Source organism: Rhipicephalus sanguineus, chromosome 8 (assembly GCF_013339695.2).
Source record: "Rhipicephalus sanguineus isolate Rsan-2018 chromosome 8, BIME_Rsan_1.4, whole genome shotgun sequence".
Taxonomy (NCBI): domain Eukaryota; kingdom Metazoa; phylum Arthropoda; class Arachnida; order Ixodida; family Ixodidae; genus Rhipicephalus; species Rhipicephalus sanguineus.
The window spans coordinates 144327870-144336839 of NC_051183.1; the positions used below are offsets into that span (position 1 = coordinate 144327870).

The 8970-nt window shown below is 43.4% G+C and overlaps 1 non-coding gene across 1 annotated transcript; it reads left to right on the top strand.

The window, feature by feature from the left end:
- The first annotated feature begins 732 nt into the window (after window positions 1-732).
- On the top strand, window positions 733-804 carry Trnag-ucc (transfer RNA glycine (anticodon UCC)). Its single transcript has one exon. It is a non-coding gene; the product is annotated as a tRNA-Gly (tRNA).
- The last annotated feature ends 8166 nt before the right edge of the window (window positions 805-8970 follow it).

The following is an 8970-nucleotide window of genomic DNA, read 5'->3' on the forward strand; positions in this document are numbered from 1 at the left end:
CGACAAAGCTCGGTCTCAAGGTCCATAATATGTACGTTGAAGCCGCCGACTAGTATAAAGGGTTCGTGCTTGTTGGTGTTTTACATTGTTCTGTCACAATTATGATTGTTGTTTGTCTCTTGTAAACCTTTTTTTTATTCACATACACACCTATGTTTCGACTATAACAACAGTTTTGTAACCACGATGACAGCGGACAGTGAGCGTCGACGACAAAGCTAGGTCTTAAGGTCCATAATGTCTACGTTGAAATCGCCGACTAGTATAAAGCGTTTGTTCTTCGAGGTGTTTTATATTGTTCTGTCAAAATATAATCGATATTAGTCTACTGTTAAGCCTTTTTAGGGGATTTTACACGGTGCTGTGCCGTAAGTACGGACACAACACAACAGACAAGCCTAGACCCTAAGGTGCTTCGCCCCTAAAACGCCACTTTTGTAATGGGTAGACGCTTCTGAACCAGAAAGTAAACACAAGCTTCATTAAGACCTCATTAGCTTAACGCAAGTGTGCGCGTAGACAAGCATTAGATCTCCCCCCCTCCCCCTTTTGATTGTACTTTCGCACTGTTTGCAGTTTTCTGACCCGAATTCATTGGGTCATTGCTGCTACTCAGCCTCACTCTACCTGACTCACGCTGACGTCGTTTCCTGCCATCTAGCATGAGCGAGTACTCAGAAAAGAGCACACAACGAAAAAGGTTATACGGAGGGAAGCGTGATCAAACGGCTGGCGTCGGTAGTGTAGTGGTTAGCATAGCTGCCTTCCAAGCAGTTGATTCGGGTTCGATTTCCGGCCGACGCAGTATTTCTTTTAACACGAAAGTGTTTTATGCCGGGGTCCACCAAGATTTTCATGACGTATTTCCGTGATGGAAATACGTCATGAACATCTTGGTGGACACCGGCCAAATGGCAAAGAAAAAAGCTAGAAGAAAAAAGTTCCGTTGCCAGGAGTCGAACTCATGACCTCTCGGTCACCGACCATGGCTGGCTGGCGTTTAACCCACTCAGCTGCCGCCAAGCATATAGCGGAGGCTACATGAACGCGCCTTTTGACTTTCACACTTTCCTCTCACGGTGCTCTTGCATTGATGAATGGATGGATGCTATAAGCGTCCACTTTAAACGGTGTGGTGACACTTGTACCACCAGGCTCGAAAAAAAAAAAAAAAACGCGCCGTTGCTGCGACCGTCCCATTCGGCGGGTTTCCACTAGAAGTGTAATTTCGTTTAACACACCGCGAGGTAGTGGCTCTAGCCGAAGCCTCACTCATAGCATCCATCCATGTCGAAAAATAGCTCTCCGACGCACGCCTGGCTTGTCACACCGCGTTCCGCGCTCGTCCTGTGAGAATTAACTGCCAGTCTAGAAGACACGACGCGCGTAGCGTTTCTCTTCGCGCTTCACGACGCTTTGGAGGAGTGCATATAGAGTATCAGTGTTTATTATGTACCTGTTGATGCCATATTTGCGTGGGATTCACCATATGCGGTGTCCACGTATATGTTAAGAACTTCAGCTGCCGCAAGGGTTAAATCATGATCATGGGCGTTAGTCGGCGGTACGGAGATGTGCCACTAGGCGTCAACGTGAGAGTGCGTCCACATCAGACGGTGCTACATCTGCCAAACAAGAATAGACATTATACAAGCTGTGGTATACCACTGCACAAAGCAATCAACTACTTCTGTGACGACACGTTTCACTTTCGTGATATATCGATTCCTATGAGAGAGGGATCAACCATCTTTTGTTTATTTTTAAAACTTGCGCGAATATTTTTTTACTGTCTAATCTGCGAAAAGGGCGGGGCTTTGGACGCACTACATTGACCACAGACCGCATACATTTGGTAGTATATAAGGAAGCGTACAGAGTAACTCCAGGCCTCATTTGACAGCAGGGCCCCTAACATGCAAAAAAAAGCGAAAGGGAAAACACAAAGTAAATAAGTTTATAATCAAATAGCAATAAAAAAAAACAGCGACCATTATGTGAGACTTAAAGGCGTAAGAGTGGCACTCGCATTGACTGTGTTGGCAAACTTGTCATTAACTGTGAGCCATCTACTTTTTCTTCTCAGCCCATGTATTCATAAGTTACCCCGCCCCCGTTCCCTAACGTGGTTTTGCACAGCCTACAGGATCGGAAGCGTTGCAAGCTTTCTGCACCTCACCTGGTATTGCACTGGCTCCTGGATCGGCACACACCTTCCTTTGACCATGCGTTGATTTCGTGTGATGACACATTATGTGCTTGTCATTAACTGTGAGCCATCTACTTTTTCTTCTCAGCCCATGTATTGATAATTTACCCCGCCCCCGTTCCCCATAAGCACCTAACGTGGTTTTGCACAGCCTCCAGGATCGGAAGCGTTGCAAGCTTTCTGCACCTCACCTGGTATTGCACTGGCTCCGGGATCGGCACACACCTTCCTTTGACCATGCGTTGATTTCGTGTGATGACACATTATGTGACGTCATAAAGACGTCCAAACTTCGGCGGTCTATGTCATGTAAACGTCGCAGGATGTCACCATCAAGCTGATTAAAATCTCATGTGACGGTCACTTTGCTCATTTGATGAGGCATGCAAGGCTTTTGCCTTAAAATGAAACTATTCCCTTGAACCACAACCACAAATTTTGTATCGCTTTGCCGAATCGTCGAAACTAACGCTGTTGATACTAATTTCAGCAAGTTACATTGTTTTTTATGTTTATAATTTTATTTTAATGACATACCTTAATATGTCTGCCCCAAAGAAGCAAGCACAATCTGTAGAACACCAGGAGGCGACTGATTCCGGGACCGTGCGATCTCCGGGACCACGTGGCCATCTGCATATATAAATACTGCCGCTTCACCGAGGATTGCATTCGGCAGCAGTGGCGGCGTTCTAGGCACAAGCTGAACCATTTCTTCTGCGTTTTGCAGCTTCGCCGTGCACCTGGGTCAACTGAAACTACTGCGCATCATCACACACGTGCCATTATCATCGACTGCCCCAAAGAAGCAAGCACAATCTGTAGAACACCAGGAGGCGACTGATTCCGGGACCGTGCGATCTCCGGGACCACGTGGCCATCTGCATATATAAATAGTGCCGCTTCACCGAGGATTGCATTCGGCAGCAGTGGCGGCGTTCTAGGCACAAGCTGAACCATTTCTTCTGCGTTTTGCAGGTTAGTGGGGCTCTTCTCAGAGCATAAAATTGGTTCTAGTCTTGAATAGCTGCCACTGCTGCCCGGTGTCTAGTATATGTAATTTTTTATGTGATTTTCTTCGTGTTGTCGGTAATAACTAACATGAACAAGGAAGTTGCGAGACTGATCAATGATTTCAAAGATGAAATCAGAAATGAGTGGAAGCAAATGAAAGAAGCGCTAGAGCGAGGCATCCGATCAGAAGAAAGAAATTTGCGCGGTGAAATTGATGAAATGAAGAAGAGCATGGATTTCTTCAGCAAGACCCTAGATGACACCAATGAAAAACTGGTGGCAACTTTAGCGGAAAATAATGCGCTGAAGAAAGAAAACTGTGTGCTACAGCACAAAGTTTCTTCTTTGGAAAAGAAACTGGCGGACTGCCAATCAGGCCTCTTGCAGTCTGAGCAGTACTCCCGAAATCGAAATTTGGAAATTAAAGGAGTAACCGAAAAACCGAATGAAAACCTTGTTGAAGTACTCCAAAAAATTGGAGAGGTAGTTGGCGAGACTGTAACCCCTGAGGACATTGACGTCTGCCACAGGGTTCGAACAAAGCAGGCAGGTCAAACCAATATAATTGTTCAATTTCAACGGAGGGACAAACGCGATGAACTGCTTCAGAAGTCGCGCAAGAAAAGGCTAACAAATGCATCCCTCGGTTTACCTACTGAATCTCCTGTGTTTGTAAATGAACACCTTTGCCCCGAAGTGAAGAAAATGCTGGGAATGGCAATAGCGCGCAAACGGGAACACAGCTGGAAATTTGTGTGGACGAAAAATGGCACTATTCACGCACGCCGCACAGAGACTTCGCCTGTCGTCCGCATAATGCGTGAAAGCGATTTGAACAAGATAACGAACACATAATTCACAGAAACTCCAATATATTCATGCCCAGAATAGAGATGGCGCCTTCAGGCTATGTAAGTCCAGGCGACATCATTATGAAGCACAACATTACTAACAAAGAAAAACTGCTAAAAATTATGCATCTAAATGCAAGGTCACTGTTGAACAAAACGGATGAGGTCACTGCGCTAATAGAATCATGTAACGTCAATTTTGAAGTTTTGATGTTTACTGAAACCTGGTATAATGATGACTCAGAGTACTATGCGCTTCAAGGATACGAACACTTCAATGTAAATCGTAAGGAGGGCAGAGGTGGCGGCGTTGCGATTTTAACTTCTTTAAAAGGTTATGATATTCTTCGAGAATATAGCGTCGCTACCGAAAATTACGAAGTTCTATGCATTAAAAAAGAAAAGACGGTATTTGCGGTTTTATATCGACCCCCTAATGCCAGCCACTCTGACTTCTTTCAGTTTTTAGACAATCTGCTGTTATTTGTAAATGAAAATGGTTACCTACTTACACTTGGTGGGGACTTTAATATCGACATTACGACCAGTTCAGCAGCTACTACACAGTTTTTGTCAATCCTGGAGTGCAATGACTTCTACAGTGTAATCAAATCACCTACGCGTGTAACCGCTACTACGTCATCGTTACTAGATACTTTCATAATAAACTCGACTATCGATAACTCAAAATCGGGAATCATAAGCCATGACATCAGTGATCACATGCCCATATATCTTTTCCTCGAAAGAAAGATGTCAACTAAAAGCACATTCGCTGGTAATGCAACGTACCGCAAGATATCGGCTCAGTCACTTGACAAATTCCGAGAAGCTGTGCGCGAAACAGATTGGACTGACATATTTTCCATTAAGGATGCCAATGAGGCATATGACAAGTTTATGAACAAACTAAAAATGCTTTACTTTAAATCATTTCCTATTCAGAGCTACCGAAATCAAAAGCCATCGCGCAAGCCCTGGATTTCTAAAGAATTCGTAAGACAAATCAACAAAAAGAATAAACTTTACCAGTGTTTTGTCGAGTCAAAGGACTTGTCGAAGTGGAAAGAATATAAACAGCTTAGAAATAAATTAAACAAAGAAAAAGAAAAGGCAAAAAATGACTACTACACGCGTATATTTAATAATGATTGCATGCGCAAAACTAACAAAGTATGGGAAAAAATAAACGATACACTAAATCGCAGGCCAGCCACTACACGAATAGATACACTGAATATCGATGGTACTTCTATAGGCGGCACAGAACTTGCGGACCTATTCAATGATTTCTTTGTGAAAGTGGGATCATGATATTCAGCCCACACTACACCTAACCTCGTTAAGGGAGTTTCTATTTCTAAAGCCTACTAACACTTCTGAGGTGATTTCGACATTTTTATGTCTAAAAAATAGCCGCAGTAGGGATATGGACGATTTAGAAATCAGACCGATTAAGTATGCCATAGACCTTCTCGCTCCTGTTATAACGCACATTTTTAACGCGTCCCTGTCGACTGGAGTTTTCCCTCGCAATATGCAAGTAGCGCGAGTAATAGTTATACATAAAGGGGGTGATAAAAACAATATTGGCAACTATAGACCAGTTTCTATTCTTCCTATATTATCGAAGGGCCTCGAAAAAAATTATCAACGTCCGTATTGATAATTTTTCGCAGAAACATAACTTGCTAACTGAATGTCAGCACGGTTTTCGAAAAAAACGGTCTACGGAAAGTGCATTAAATATGCAAAAGGATCTCATTCTTCAGAACATTGAAAAAAAGCTTCTAACGTTAGGGTTATACTTAGACTTTAGCAAAGCTTTTGATAGAGTCAACCACCAACTGTTGCTTACGAAACTAGAAAGATACGGTTTCCGAGGAATAACACTTGAACTTATTCGCTCTTATTTAAAAAGTCGACATCAGTTTGTTGAAATTAACGACAACAGGTCACAAACAAAACCTATAACAGCGGGTGTGCCTCAAGGTAGCATCCTTGGCCCGATATTTTTTCTTTATTACATTAATGATATTGTAGAAATTAGTGATATGTGTAAGTTTGTCGCATATGCAGATGACTGCTCCATTTTCTTTACAGGAAAAGACTTAGAAGAAATAACGCCTATAGCTAGCACTGTCTGTAACAAAATTCAACGCTGGTCAAAGGCAAACTGCTTGATTCTCAATGAAGCCAAAACAAAATGTGTCATTTTCCGTGCCCAAGGAAGTTCTACTACATTCCCAGATAACATTGTTCTAGGTCCGTATACGATTACCATTACGTCCTCTATGAAAACACTCGGAGTTATATTCACAGCGCACATGTCCTGGAATGATCATGTTGGCAATGTTTGTGCAAAAGTGCGAAAAGCTGTTGGTCTTTTAAATCGCTATCGAAATACATTACCATATAAAATTAAGCGCCTCATTTATCATGCTCTCTTCCACTCACACCTCACTTACTGCTCACTCATATGGGGTAACACCACCGCACAAAATATTCGGATGCTGGAAACACTTCAAAAGAAAGCAGTTCGAGCCATTGCAAATGTTTCTTTCTCCGAACATACGGAAGAGCTTTTCCGGCAAATTAAAATAATAAAAGCTGGTGACATTTGGAAACTGAAAACTCTGCAATGCTACAAGAGTGCTATGCTAGGAAAAATAGATTCATTTCTAACCCTCGCAGATCTACAAGAAAATAAAAGTGCATATTCATATCGCCGTCAGGCCCCCTGGCAAATCCCTTTTTCGCGTACTAATTATGGACAACAGCGCCTTTGCCATACACTGCCTTCCCTGCTTAATCATTTCAACAAACAAAGTGTTGATGTGTTACCGCTAAACAAAAATAAAATGTTGGACTTGTTCCTGTAGTGGCTCAATGACAGCATGTGTTTGGAAGAAAAAAATCACAGCGGTTTTTTTTTTTTTTTTTTTTTGACATGCTGCTGCTATCGTACTTCTCTTTCTATGTTATAAAAAAGTGATTCTCGGTTGTACTTTGTAGTTGCTGTATACTTGTTTTCATTTATACACTTCCTTTCATCCAATGTTCATGTTATATTCAGTTGAAATGTTATTATTTCTTTAATGCTTTATACTTTGTAACATGCTTTCTTCCATTGTTTTGAAACCAACATCACCACTGTCTGCCTGGGGGACCGGAGCTTTGTCAAGCCGAAGAACTTTCGGCTTTTTCTCCGGTTTCTCCCTTTTTCACCTTATGTATGAAATGGTGAAAATAAAAGATTTTGATTGATTGATTGATTGATTGATTGATTGATCCATTTATTATATACAACGCTTACCTTAACCCACTCCATAATTCTCCTACCTTTTCTATTTTTGTCAAGGTTTCGGACAACTCACACCCGTGCTCGACAGGGTGGTCTTAAAGATTGCAGTGTCACTCGGTACTCTTGCCACTAATAGAATACAAAGTAAAAAACGCAAATCTGATTCAAAATCAAGTGTGATTTAAATGATCCCCGCTCAAGCATTCCGAACAGATGGTTAACCAGCGTAGCTGAAGCGTCTGCGTTTATCACTGGGTTAATCCCCACGGTTCACTAAAGTCTTTTTCAATTTTCAGTTACGTCTGTCAAGAATTTTAATCGACGTTTGTCACCCGTGTGTTCCCTTCTTCACCTTTAGTGCACCAGTGATGAGTTGTGGGGTTTTGCCAATTTATGTGGAGCATACCAGCTCAGTATGACGGTAGTTTTTTGCGTACCTAGGAGGCCCAGACTTTCCTTTCGCTCTACTCATATAAAGCTATGCTTTAAAAGCAGTACATTACGAATTCAGCATTTGAAGAAATACTCGTATTAGCTTCATCAATAAGGATCATTTCGAAAGTTGTCTTTCTTTTTCTCGATGTTCTTTTACAAAAGATCAATTCTGATGAAAAGATAAAAAAAATCACACCATCTCCCGCTAAAGGGGACCATGAGGTGATGCGAAGCAGTGTTTCGGCATGTAGAGCCCGCGTTTCAGAGGTGGAGTGATGAGGGGAAAGGGGAGAGGGGGAAAGGGGAGGGGGGAAGGAAAGGGGAGAGGCGATGTGGAAAGGGGGAGAGGGGAGGGTGAAATGGAAGGGGAGAGGTGATGTAAGAGGGGAGTGGAGAGGGGGGAAAGGGGAGGGGAGGGGAGAGGGGAGGGGAGGGGGGAGTGGATAGGGAATGTGGAGAGGGTTTGCGCATGCGCAGTAAGGGTGGTCACGCCGCACACCACCACCACCGGATTGAACTGCGCTATGAGATGCTTCACATCTAAAAATGAATTCGCAGTGCTACAACCGCAGTACACATCGCCAAATCATTCGCACCACTTAAAGGGCCCCTAAACCACCCAGAGGTCGACGTTTAGCTGTGGCGTTGCAGTTGTGCACGAGTCTACAACGAACGCTGGCGGAGTTGCACGCGCCTTCTCGTTTCGCGCTTGCCTTCGCTAGGCTGCGTTCGTCGGCTCGTTTATCCACCTCCTCGAGTGCCCTTCCTCAGCGTCCGACGTGGAAACGCAAGAAGCGCGCGCATCTGCTATCAGAAAACAGGCTTTTATTCGCTCACTGACAGCGTCTCTTGCTCGCGACGTCACCTAATCATACAGGTGACGTCATGACGGCTGTTGTCGATATCGGAAAGGCACGGAGAGGAGCACGGGAGCGTCTGTTGGTGGTTTAGGGGCCCTTTAAACCGCGTGTCTGCTCGACGGCTGCCAGCCTCAGCCTTGAAGGGGGCTTCAAACCAAGATACATACTTGAGTAACATTTGCATTTACGCATCAGGGTTTTACGTAATCTTTTTTTCTTTCGCTTCAGAATGGCACAAAAGTAGCGTTTTCATGCCCAAATAACTCCACGGGTGAGTTATGGAATCAGGACGTCTTT